Below are 6498 nucleotides of genomic sequence, written 5' to 3' on the forward strand. Positions count from 1 at the left end.
AGTGTCTTCTGAAATGCCTCCACTGAGTTAGGTGATAATGACAGCACTCAGACACACAGTCCAGAGGAAGGGGACAAAGGAATCCCAGGAAAGAAGCAGGAAAAGGTATTTGGTTAGAATTTAAAGTCAAGTGGAGGAATCAGTGAACCAGAAAACAGACAGGGGAGGCTGCTTGTTCATCTGGAGCTTACAGCAGCAGCAGGAGTTGGAATTCACAAAGCAAATGGCTGAGATGGGGGTGCCGGAGCACAGGAGTGACAGACCACGGTAGGATGCAGCAGCCTCTACTCTGGGAAGAGGGTGCCAGCCACTACTGGGCACCATCTCCTTTTGAGGGGTGGACCCATGCAGCATTTAAGGAGGAAGCCCAGTAGATCTGGTTAATTAACGTGGTAATGGGACTCCCTAGAATTTAAGCCCAAAGCATGGTGTGATTTTCTTTGTTGAGCTACCATATATTGAAGTTCAGGAAAGAAACCACCCAGTTGATATAGCAATAGTATACAAAACCTGCTGGATTATGAGAAATTTCCAACATTCTTTATTATGTAAGCAAACGCTTTTAATGCTTAACTGTGATAGGTTTGGAACTTTTGTTTCCAAGTTGTTACACAGAAGGAAAGCACGAAAGCAAGCACGAAGGCCAATTAGAAGGATCATTCAATATTTCTCAGAAAAGAGAATGATGGCTTAGACCAGTGGTGATGTTCAAAATCTTACAAAGGTAGAAGACTAGCAACATTTGTGACTGAATTGGATACGGAAGTGTGTGAGAGAGAGGAGCCAAAGGTGACTTTATTCTTCCTTTTCTGGGCAAATGGAGGAAGGGAGATTGTATTTATGAAGATGGAGGTCTGTGGGAAGTTTTGTGGGGAAAGATTGGGGGAGTTCAATTTTGGACATGTTAACTTTGAGATCTCTGTTAGACGTAGAGATCTACAAGTCTCTACAAGTAGAGATGTCAAGAAAGCATTTGGATATAAAACTCTAGAATCCAAAAGGTAAAGAATTGGTTCGGTAGTTGTTGGTATGTAGATAGAATTTCAAGCTATGAGACTGGATTTAAGCATCTGAAAAAATACTCAATATCTGAAATGTCTATTAAGTAGATCCAGAAAAAAATGAAAGGACGTATTAACTAAAACATCAGTATTCAAGGAACAATAAAGATAGAATTTATAACTGGGCTTCTGAGAGAGGTGGACAGATTTACAGAAGACTGAAGCTGGGAAACACCTAACCCCAGCTAAGACACACCATGATTGTCTAATTTATGCCTGTACCCCGAATAGGTGTCAGAGTGCCTGAAACATCATAGATGGCCATTCAATATCTGACAAATGATAAATGAATGGATGAATAAATGAAGGAAAGAAAGCTTGGTGGAAGGGCAGTCAGGCTTCCTGGAGATGGGGCTGGGCTGCGGGGGGTACTATGTAGCAATTGGTTGTCCCTGGGTCTTCCCACACTGGCTGTTTTCTTGGTTATTTATGACTATTCCTTAGGCTATGACTCTTTGACTTTCTTGCCTGTGGTATGAAAATTACGCTTACTATCTACCTTTTCTTTTACAATAGGGATTCATGGGTGAGTGCTTAGGAATCACTAGGCTGAGAAAGGGAAGGGTGAATAAACCAGAAACCCCCTAGAGAAGCTCAGGGAAAGTCATTATTGTAGGGTTTACTTCCACAGTCACATTCTTTTATCTTGCAGCACAAGTTCTCGGCATAGAATACCAATGAGCTGAGGCACATTACTAATTTGCCAGATCGACATAGCCTCTAGGGAGAAAAGCAAAAAAGCATTCCTATTAACTTCAGCATTGGGATAATTTGAATCTCTCTTCTAAGACATCTTGTCTCTTTTTTGGTTAATTACTGTGGCAAACCTTATTTTCTCTTTAAATTAAGCCCTGAGATGCCTTTAATTCAACTAGGCTGCTACTAAAATGTGGTTTTCATGGGAAGGAATTAGGAGTCTTTCTTTTGAGAAAAAACATATATCATGTTGACTGTTGTCTCTTTGCCACTGATGTTGGAGAGGATGACCTTATGTCACTAGCCCACACCTGTGGAATAAGACGCTCACTTACAAACCTGTTCCGAAGAAGGTGGTAAGGATGCCGTCCCTGCACAGTCATGAACGGCTGCTGTTCCTTTTGAAAACCACAACCTGTTTCTCTAGTAGCATGAAGTGAGTGCTGTTTGGGAATCTCTTAACTTAGAGAGCTCTCAGGCACAGTATTGGCCTGGGCAGATTTCTGTGGTTGCTGCTCAGCAAAGAATAGACAGGTCTCACACTTGTGGAGCAAGCATTGTATGATGGCTGCCTCCCAAGCACTTTATCCAGGTCCACTCATCGAATACCACAACCCAAAAGATTGGGGCTATGAGTATACCCTCACTGTAATAAAAACAAGAGAATAGGGAGTTTCAGCAATTTACCAGCTAACATGCTGCTAGTGGGGAGTAGGACTGGACCATAAACTTACCGTCACTGCAGTTTGGTCCTTCCATGATCTCTAATTGAACGGTTCATTTGTTCTGTCATTTCAACTGTACTATAAGCTTCTAGAGGTCAGGGATGTTTTCATGGTGCTCATTCCAGGGCTGCGGGAAACCCCAGTGCTAAAGCCAAGCCAGACAGCTGACTGCTGAGCCTGTCCTGTGTACCAGGCTTTGGGCAGGCATCCCACCCTGTGCCCCATTCCCAATGTAACATATATGCACTGTCCTTTCTTAAGGAAATGCTGATGGTACTACAATTCCTTTCTCTCCTCTAGAGAGAGCATTCCCCAAGAGTAGGAACCATTGCTTTCCATCTACCAGCCCACCTCTTCTCCTAACTGACTCTGGGTGGTTAACAGAGCATGCCACTCTTCAGGGTGCTGTATATACTGTGTCTTCTTACTTCCCCTGGATCCATGTTATTAACTAGTGTGGGGTAAACAAGAGAGAGAGAACAAGCACTGGTGTCCATTGGGCAACTATTTGCACACACTTGTATCTCTCCTGTGAGATGCCCAAAGAGCAGAGATCTTGTGTTTCTCTTCTTTGAATGCCCCATCTGCTAGAATAGTACCTGATACACAGTACATGCTATTTGAAGGCATCACACCAAAATCCAGATAAAATTCTTTGGATGAATTCAGTGCTGATTATTTTCCTTTTCTGATATTTTATTTCTCCATTGTGAGTGATGAAAACTAGTATCCTATTCAAGAATTATTTTAAGAGTGTAGTTAGAATGAAATGATCAAAAATGAATTCAAGACTGATGGTCTTAATCGGGGCACATTTCATAAACAAGAGCAAATAAAATCTCCATGGCAATTTTAATATTTTTTTCTCCTATTGTTAAAAATTGTGGCATGTCTTAATAGGCATGCATAGATGCAATAAGTGCTCATATGTATGCAAAGCTTGCTCTGATAATTATATATTACTGAGTCACAGTGATTAGTGAAATGCACAGAAAGAACACGAAGAACAATGCTATTTCATAAGAGATTAAAGCTGCTGAACTTTTGCTATAGAACTTCTGATAAATGATGAATGATATGAATAGAATTGTAGCAATAAACTAAGCTGAGATTCTAGTTTGAGTCTTATTTTAAAACTCAATACATGACAAAAAGCACACATTGTGTACCTTTTGTGTGCCAGGCACTGAAGATACAAAGTCAATTAAACACACAAAAGCCAATAAAAAACTCAGAATGCTTAGATCTTTGACTTTCCATGATCAAGTTGGAGTCATGTAAAATAAGAGAGATAACTGTTAGAGCACAGCTCCTTTGGAAACAGCCAGGGCAGTGGTATTGTCTTAGTCTGTTTTGGAATGCTATTACAAAATACCATAAACCAGGTAACTTACAAACAATAGAAATTTATTTCTTACAGTTTTGGAGGCTGGAAAGTCTAAAAACAAGGTGCCAATAGATTTGGTATCTGGTGAGGGCCCATTTCCTGGCTCACAGAAGGCATTTTCTCGCTGTGTCCTCACATTGTGGAAGGGGCAGGGGGTCTTTCTTAGGCCTCTTTTATAAGGTCCTTAATCCTGTTCACACTGATAATTAGGAATTTGTGGGAAGGTACAAACATTCAGGCCACAGCAGGCATTTATATGCAAGTAAAGGAGTCAATTTCAATTTCTTTCTGATACTCGGCTTTGTAGGAACTGGGAGATAATTCTCCAGGGGCAAGGATCTTTTCAAATGTTCTTTAAAAACATGGAGGAAAAAACAAATGAACATTTATTGAGCATCTACTATTGCATAGACAAATAGCTCACAAATGTTAGTGATAAAGATCACTAAAAGACTTGTTAACAATACAGATTTCTGGGTTCCACAGCCAGAGGTTCTGACTCAGGAGGTCTAGGAATGTGGCCTAAGAACCTGTATTATAATATAAGTGGCCTGAGGGCGGCATTATGAAAAAATAGATCTTGGCGGAGATGAGAAAGATGAATCTGAAGCAAATGTCTGCTATTTCTGGGCTCTATGAAGCTTGGCTGAGATCAACAAAATGTGGCTTTTCGTTACAAACTGGATAGATGTCTGGTCACAGACTTCTGTTTCTGGCAATATGGGGAAATAGGTACCCTGGGAACTCTCACTCTACAAAATGCCTCTAAATACTAGGTAAAATAGAACAAACACCACCTACTAATCTTTTATATGAATATTTAGCTATTCTCAGTAGTGTGTAATACGAACGCAGCTTCCAACCTGATTACGGCTCCCAAGCCATTCTCATTTTAAAAATTTAGAGATTCTGGAACTACCCGTAGTAGGCCTTTTTGCCTGACTTGACTGACTTACTGACTGGCTTGGTTCTACCTCAGATGTCACCTCTGACTGTCTCCCACACTCCTTCACTGAGCTTACATGGGTCTTGTTCTGGCTTTAGTCAAAGAACAAACATAAGTTTGTCCCAAGAGAGTGGCTCCCGAGTCTCTAGGTTCCCACAGCTTAGTTAATTACTTTTTAAACTGTTTTCTCCGACATCCCTGCTACTTCTTTATGATTCTGTTTATTCCCAAACCTAGTTTCCTCATCCCCTCAGCTACCAGATGTCTGCTTTAGATGAAGATCAACTGTTAGAAATGACTACTGCCTCACCCCTAACTGGCTCTGCCATTGGATCCTACCATAGGTGCTTTTGCTGTGGTGTTCCCAGGCCCTCTCCTGAGTGACAGGTTCAATTCCATGTCTGCTCCTTTAACCAAAACTCTCCCCATCTGGGTCCCCAGCTAGTCTTAAGTTATCCATTCAAGCATGATGGAAGCACACCCTTTTCACCCTTTGAAGGGTGAATTCAGACCAGTGGTATTTTCAAATGAATATGGTCTCTTTAAGATAACGATAACAGTCACATTTACTGAACATACAGAGAATACACTGAACACATATGGAGAGGTCCAGAATACGCCACTTCAAAATATGCTACTTTGGCATGAGGATTATTGTGAGCTAAAGGCAGTTGAGAATCAACACATGTAAGAAAGGTTCTCTGCCTTCCCCTTTTCTGCCTAAAAGCAGAGCATAAATTTCCCTTTGTGCAAGTGGCCTAAAATACCCCCAACCCCAGTCCCCACACCAGGATGGGGAGAGTGACTCTTATCACCACAGACAGAGAACTAGAGCTAAGTTTACATAACTGAACCTTACTAAAATAACTCTTATCTTCCATTAGTTTTCCCCCACATATTTCCTAGTTCTCTTCCCATAATTTATTGACCCTAGAAGCCCAAACCCTCCTTCCTTTTTCTAGTCACTTCTCCACAATTTCTCACCCTTTCTTAAAATTTTATAGTAGCCCTCAAGTCTAACATTCTTTGGGTTTTTACTTTTCTGTGAAGCCTCTCTGCACATAACAATATTACAAATATTGTATGTCTTTTCTCTTATTAATCTTTTGTCAGTTAATTTACAGTCTACAGGTTTGCACCTAAGATGGCGGAGAAAAAGCTTTTCCCCATTATATGTATTGCGTATCAGGCACTGTGCTCAATATGGGCTAGATTTTATTTTAGCCATTCCTCACATAGCCATGTAAGGCATTTCTGCTATTAACCCCCATGGTTTTGAGACTCAGGAGCTTAACTGCTTTGCCTGAGATCAACAAGAAAGTAAACTGAAGAAATACCCAGTAGAGGAACTTTGGGTAATGGAGCACAAAGGGGCTACATGGAGGAGAGAGAGGCCATACAATTATTGGTAAAATTGTAATTAAATGCATATTTATAAGTTCAGTCTTAATTAGTGGCCTAGGGAATTGGGAAACTGGGAAAACAGAAGGGGACAATCAGTGTATTATTTAGAGTAATGTTAGTTGGTTAGTTGGACTAATACATCAACCCCAAAATACACATTAGATTAAGACAAGCTTGTTTCCTGCTCATATTGCAGTTCTTAGTAGTTCAGGTCATTTGGGGAGTTTGGCTCCATGCAGCCATTCAGGAAAGAACCTGGAGCCTCATCACACATTAGAA

Source organism: Gorilla gorilla, chromosome 12 (assembly GCF_029281585.2).
Source record: "Gorilla gorilla gorilla isolate KB3781 chromosome 12, NHGRI_mGorGor1-v2.1_pri, whole genome shotgun sequence".
In the NCBI taxonomy this organism is placed as follows: Eukaryota; Metazoa; Chordata; class Mammalia; order Primates; family Hominidae; genus Gorilla; species Gorilla gorilla.